The sequence below is a fragment of the Macrotis lagotis genome, chromosome 3 (assembly GCF_037893015.1).
Source record: "Macrotis lagotis isolate mMagLag1 chromosome 3, bilby.v1.9.chrom.fasta, whole genome shotgun sequence".
NCBI lineage: Eukaryota > Metazoa > Chordata > Mammalia > Peramelemorphia > Peramelidae > Macrotis > Macrotis lagotis.
The window spans coordinates 22,920,372-22,926,371 of NC_133660.1; positions in this window are offsets into that span (position 1 = coordinate 22,920,372).

Consider the following 6,000-nt stretch of genomic DNA (forward strand, 5'->3'; position numbering starts at 1 on the left):
GTGGATAGAAGGCTAACCCAGGAGTCAAGAGGATCTGAGTTCAAATTCCACCTCAGATACTTAATGATTACCTAGCTGTGTGACCTTGAGCAAGCCACTTAACCCATTGACTTGCAAAAACAAAAACAAAAACAAAAACAACAACAACAACAACAATAATAATAATAATAATAATAATAATGATAATGATAATGATAAAAAGAGATCTCTAGACATATTGGCCAGAAAGGCCAAAAGTGATAAAACTAAAAAGGGGAGAGTAATTGGACATCTCATCCTTCATTCCCTCAGTTTTCTTCATGTATTCTGGCCCTCTTCTTCTGACCTGGTCTCCGAGAAGGGAGCTTTCACTTCATATTTTCTGGAACCAAGTCTCAACACCACTTCCCACCATTTCAAAACTGCTCCATTCCTATGTCCTGACTTTCTGAATCTAGTTCTGTTTTATGTATTATCTTTTCTAATCTGAGCATACTGAGGGCAGTTACTGTCTCACTTGCATGCTTCTGTATTGCCATGGCATTAAATAAACAATTAATGAATGCTTCATTCATTCTTCCATTCACTCATTCTATTTTTATGCTGGAAACTAAAACTCATCATTATACCCGCTAACCCCCACACTTTGACCTAGAGGTCAAGGAACATATTTCCAATAAGCAAACCTGGTTGGCCACTGGGAGAGTAATTTTATCCTATGGACTGGAATCCTTTCCCTTTAGATCCAGACTTAGGGATTTCCTTGGAATAGAGAACAAGAAAGAAAATTCCATTGAACAATATTGATGGATGACTAGCCAGCAACTTCTAGGCCTAGAGATCTACTCAGGGAAAATAATTTGCCCAGGCACACACAGTCAATTTGTGTCACAGAGAGACTTGACTGGAAGATCAAGGAAGACTCAGGTCTTCCTGACTCCAGGGCCAGCCCTCAATCTACAATTTGGCATGATGTTACCATCTCTAAGAATGACTGTTAAGCTTTATAATCTTAATTTATGTAACTCATTGGGAAAATAGGTGCACATATTTGTGTTGAGCTAAAACTTAATGAAAATCCATAAGCTTTCAAGTACTCATTAAGTCTCTCTCATGCCCTCCTTTCTACTTGACTTTTATCTCATTGAAAATTGCAGTTATAATATTAAGTTAGATTCCCCTACTCCGGTGCCTTATTGTACACTTATTCACATGACTTACGAAAAAGTGTACCTAATACTACAGCTCCATTTTTCTAAAAGATGCTACCAGAAATCTAACCATTCTGTTTGATATGTTGTACATACAAATCTATTATAAAGGAGATCAACCTATTCCCTGGATTTTAATTCTTTTAAGATTATCTTGTGGACGTAGGATTTTTGGTAGAAATTGATTATTTGTAATTTATGGTTCTCAATGCTAAGAGTTTAAGAATTAAATGTAAAAAATCTTTTAAAAAAGTTTTCTAGTGTGAAAATTTGTTTCCATGATTGCACATGTATGACCTATATTAAATTGCTTGCCATCTTGAGGAGAATAGAAGGAAGGGAGGGAGGAAACGAAGAAAATATGGGACTTAAAATCTTATAAAAATTATTGTTGAAAATTATCTTTACATATAACTAGAAAAAAGATACAATTTACAAAATAAAATAAAAAGCAAAACTGTTTCTGTAGTTATTAAGAGTTCCTTAATTGTTATCAAACCTTGCACATAATGATATGTTAGAGGAATTCAAACTATAGCATTTTGTTAAAAAAATTGTAGCCTACAAGGTCAGCAGACATGCCCAATTCAACTGGTAATGGTGCAATTATATAAGAATGATCCACTTTTAACTGAAATATATCATATGTAAAAATAAATGTTGCTATGTCCTAAGTTAGTGTGGTAACTTCCGAGAGAAAAATTTCCTTCTGACATTCTCACATGAAAATACTTTTGTCTTGTATAATGAAATGCTATCGGTTAATTTGGGTAATATATTGTTAGTCATTCTCTACAATTCTCATTTTTGATTCAGTTTTGAATCTTATACATAAATATTCCCCAAGAAATTCTTCAGTTTCTAGACTATGTGTGTATATAGATGTGGAGGTATGTGAAAACATATATATATATATATATATATATATATATATATATATATATGCAAGCCCAGATATAAGCAAGCCCAGAAGGGGTGGTTCCCCTCCCTTTGAGTTCTGACAATCTCAGTAGATTTCAAATGAGCATAAAATCTAAAACAGCACAGGGCCCTTCCAGAGCATGCCAGAAATGGAAAGTGCCAAGCTCCTATTAAGTTTTAGTAAGCCATGGTTGCTATTAAAAACAGAAACAAGTAAATTAAACATGTTAACTGGTTTTATAGCTGTACATTAACTATAGCAAGCTAGTTTGCAACCACTATATGCCATTATTTGCATAATTTTAGTGAGTTGTTTCTGGATGCATTACTTGAAGGATCACATTTTCCTCTCTACTTTTGAATAGAGATGGGGAAGTCAGCCCTTTGGAAACCATATAAAAATAAGTACACTCTAGTCAATTTGGGCAGATAAAAAAAATCTTCAAAATTATAGGATACAAAAAAACAGAAATAAAAGCCATAATTTGGGATTTTCCAAAGATACTTGATACTATTTACAATATCATATAGGGTTATTTCCCAGCAGCTGAGTAGAGACTCTGGACAGTATCTTAAAGGAGGATAGACTTGACCTGTGACTTCATTGATAAAGAATTCTTTCTCAAAGGAAGAGATCCTCATACCAGTTTAGGTTGAATCTTCTCTACAATTTATGGAGTTGATTAGAGCACTGAGAGGTTGCTGTTGTTTCAAAGAATCCTTAATTTTTGAAAAGATAAAAGACATCACAAGGATGACGTCCTGCATGTGTGTGAATTGGATTTAAGTAGGGCAGGGTTGTGCAAAGTTGTCAATCTTGTTTTTGCCTCTAGAGCATCAAAGTCCAGTGCAAGGCAAAAGTCAAGATGGCAATGACCCAGGGTGCAGTGGATGTTCAAGGTCATTTCTCAAGTCCCAGGTTTTCTGAGGCAGTATCCATTCAATGACCAAGAGCTAGGTAAAAACTGAAATAGAAAATGATGTAGATTGAGAGGTTAAATGACTGTTCAAGTTTGTGTAGCCAATTTGTGTCAGAAGTGATACTTGAATCCATGTCTTCCTGACTCCAAGGATGTGTCTATCCACTCAGCCATTTTTTCCCACTGGAAAACACGGACAAAAGAGACCTACTGTGTTTAAATTAGATTGTGTAGAGGATAGAGTTCTGTAACTCAGAAATTTAATCTTGAATTTGAAATCTGCTTCAGAAAACTGAAGTGGTATTTTATTTAGGAACTTTAATCTAAAATTGTTGAGCAAAATGAATTAGAGATTGAGGAAGAATGGTTCAGAGAGGGTAGAATCTTCATTTGTGAATGTGGACAGGGAAGGGGAGGATTAAAGGACATTCCTAGCTCTATTAGTTGCAGATCTTGGATGAAGAATCAATGACGAGTAGCCTGGTACTGCCTGCCCTACAACTATTGAGAGTATGGGAAGAAAATTTCACAAGGTTGAGACAATCGACCTTGTTACAATAAGAGAACTGAAAAAAAAAAGCTAACTAATATTAATGGAAAGGCTTTCAAGGAAATATGAAAAGAGAGACTTAGTCCTTTACAGTTGTATCTAAGAACCACATGTTGAACTCATGTAAATATGCATCACTTGTTAATTTTATATATTTTTTAAATCTGTTGTTTTCTTCCCCTAATGTTTCACACCCCTCATTCTCCATGTTTTTCCTAAGGCAAGAAATAATGATAGTAACTGGATCTTTGATCCCCTAGGCATAAGGAACTTGTGGATGAGGAAATTTTTTCTACCAAAGCTAGTTGCACCTCCTTTGCAATTTATATTCATAGTTAGTTACCAGGGGTATAAATTCCATGAGGAGCTAGGTCTTTTGTCACATTTTGTGTGATAACCTGAGACTGAGAAATTGGACATGAAGAACCAATTAGTCTTAGTCATGTGTTCAGCAAATAGGGAGACCACCTGATCCCGAGTCCAGTGCTCTTAACTGCTGCTAAGATTTAGGTGTTAACAGAATTTATTGGCTAGCATTACAACTTGGAGACTCACATCTTCAGCATTCTTTGCCACTGAGGCCCCTCCCTCTGGTTGAAGAGGATGGGAGATGGACCTCTAGGAACTTTTTGTTACCCTACCATTTAAGAAGGATATTCAGGGAATTCTCCTCCTCATTTTCCAATTAGCTGCTTTCTTGAACCTCATCAGAAACTCATCATTTTGCACTCCAGAAGCTTGGAGTATTTATTATTGTACTGAATCAGATCTTGAGAGTGTAAGTCACTGTATGCTTTGCTTATGTCTCCAGAAAATAACAGAAAGAAGGAAAGAAAAGGAAAACTAGCACAGATGAAAAGTTTTCAAAAGTTCTGAAAATCACAGGGTTGACTTGGTTAAGACAGAGATGGATTATGGTAGTTAAATGCAGCAGCAGAGGTTCTTCATTTGGATGTTTTGGAGAATGGAGAGTTTTTACTTCTGTGATCTCTGCTAGATTAATATCATGTCACTGAGTCTATTGATAAGAAACATGTGACTTTGCTGTTTCTTAAAGGTGCCATTTTATCTAATCCAAAGGACTGCTTTTGATTGATGATGTCTCAAGGTAACTAGGACTACCTTGTAATTGGAATTTTGTAATGTTCTTGCCATTTAGATAAATAACTGTTTTGCAACTTCCATTTAAATGAATTTTTAATTGAGTTACCTTTTGTACTCACTAAAATGTGAAAATTTGATGATAAAATCTGCTCTGTGATTAACCATCCTCCCTGGAAAATGCCAACATGTTTTTACTTTAGTATCACACTCATTCAGATCAGATATTCTGTGGAATGGCACCTGAGATGCTTATCTAGTTCAGCCCCCTTCTTTGGCAGAGGAAGAAACTTGGCTCAATGAAGTTAAGGGATTTGGCCAAGGTCATGTTGGTTGGAATCATGCCGAGAAAGTCAACATTCTGACTGTAGCATCCTACTACTTTTAATCATTCCATATTCCTGGAACAAAGCAATAATCCCAATTTCAAGGGAGGCTGAGACTGACAGATCTCTTGAGTTCTGCATTTAAGTAAGTTAATTATTATGTTTGCTCTTCATTCTTTGAGAAGACCATGACATCAGGGAGGTGATGCTGTGAAAAGCACATGAATTGGATTTGAGTGAGGGGGAAGCTGTGCTAAGACACCAACTTTACTTTCTCCTCTAGAGCCATCTGGGTCCAGTTGCCATATATGAATTAGGAGTTGGCCCTAGATGAGAAACAATCAGGGTTAAATGGCTTGCTCAAGGTCACAGGATTCGTAAATGTCCGAGGCTGAATTTGAACTCCTGTCCTCCTGAATCCAAGGTCAGTGCTCTAGAATAAAGTTTGACTCTTACTAGCTGTGTGACCTTGAACAAGTCACTTAACCCTAGTTGCCTCACATCCAGGGCTATCCCCAGTCATCCTGATTCATCTCTGGCCAGTGGAGATTCAGATGGCCCTTGAGGAGAAAGTGAGGCTGGTGATATAGGACAGCACCACCCCCCCCACTCAAATCCAATTCATGTGCTTGTCACAGCATCACCTCCCTGATGTTGTGGTCTTCTTCGAGAATGAAGGACAGATGTTGTTGTTGTTGTTATTATTATTATTATTGATGTTGTTGTTGTTGTTGTTATCATCATCATCATCATCATTAAATAAGTCATCTTGGTTGACCCAGAACGCTCATGTCGGATCAGACTGTGGACTAGCTCTTGATAGGAAGTTGTCGTTCAGTCATTTCAGTTATATCTGACTCTTTCTGACCCCATTTGGGGTTTCCTTGGCAAAGATACTAGAGTGATTTGTCATTTTGTTCTCCAACTTATTTTATAGATAAGGAAAAGAGATTGAAGTGACATGCCCAGGGTCACACAGACATTAAGTGTTT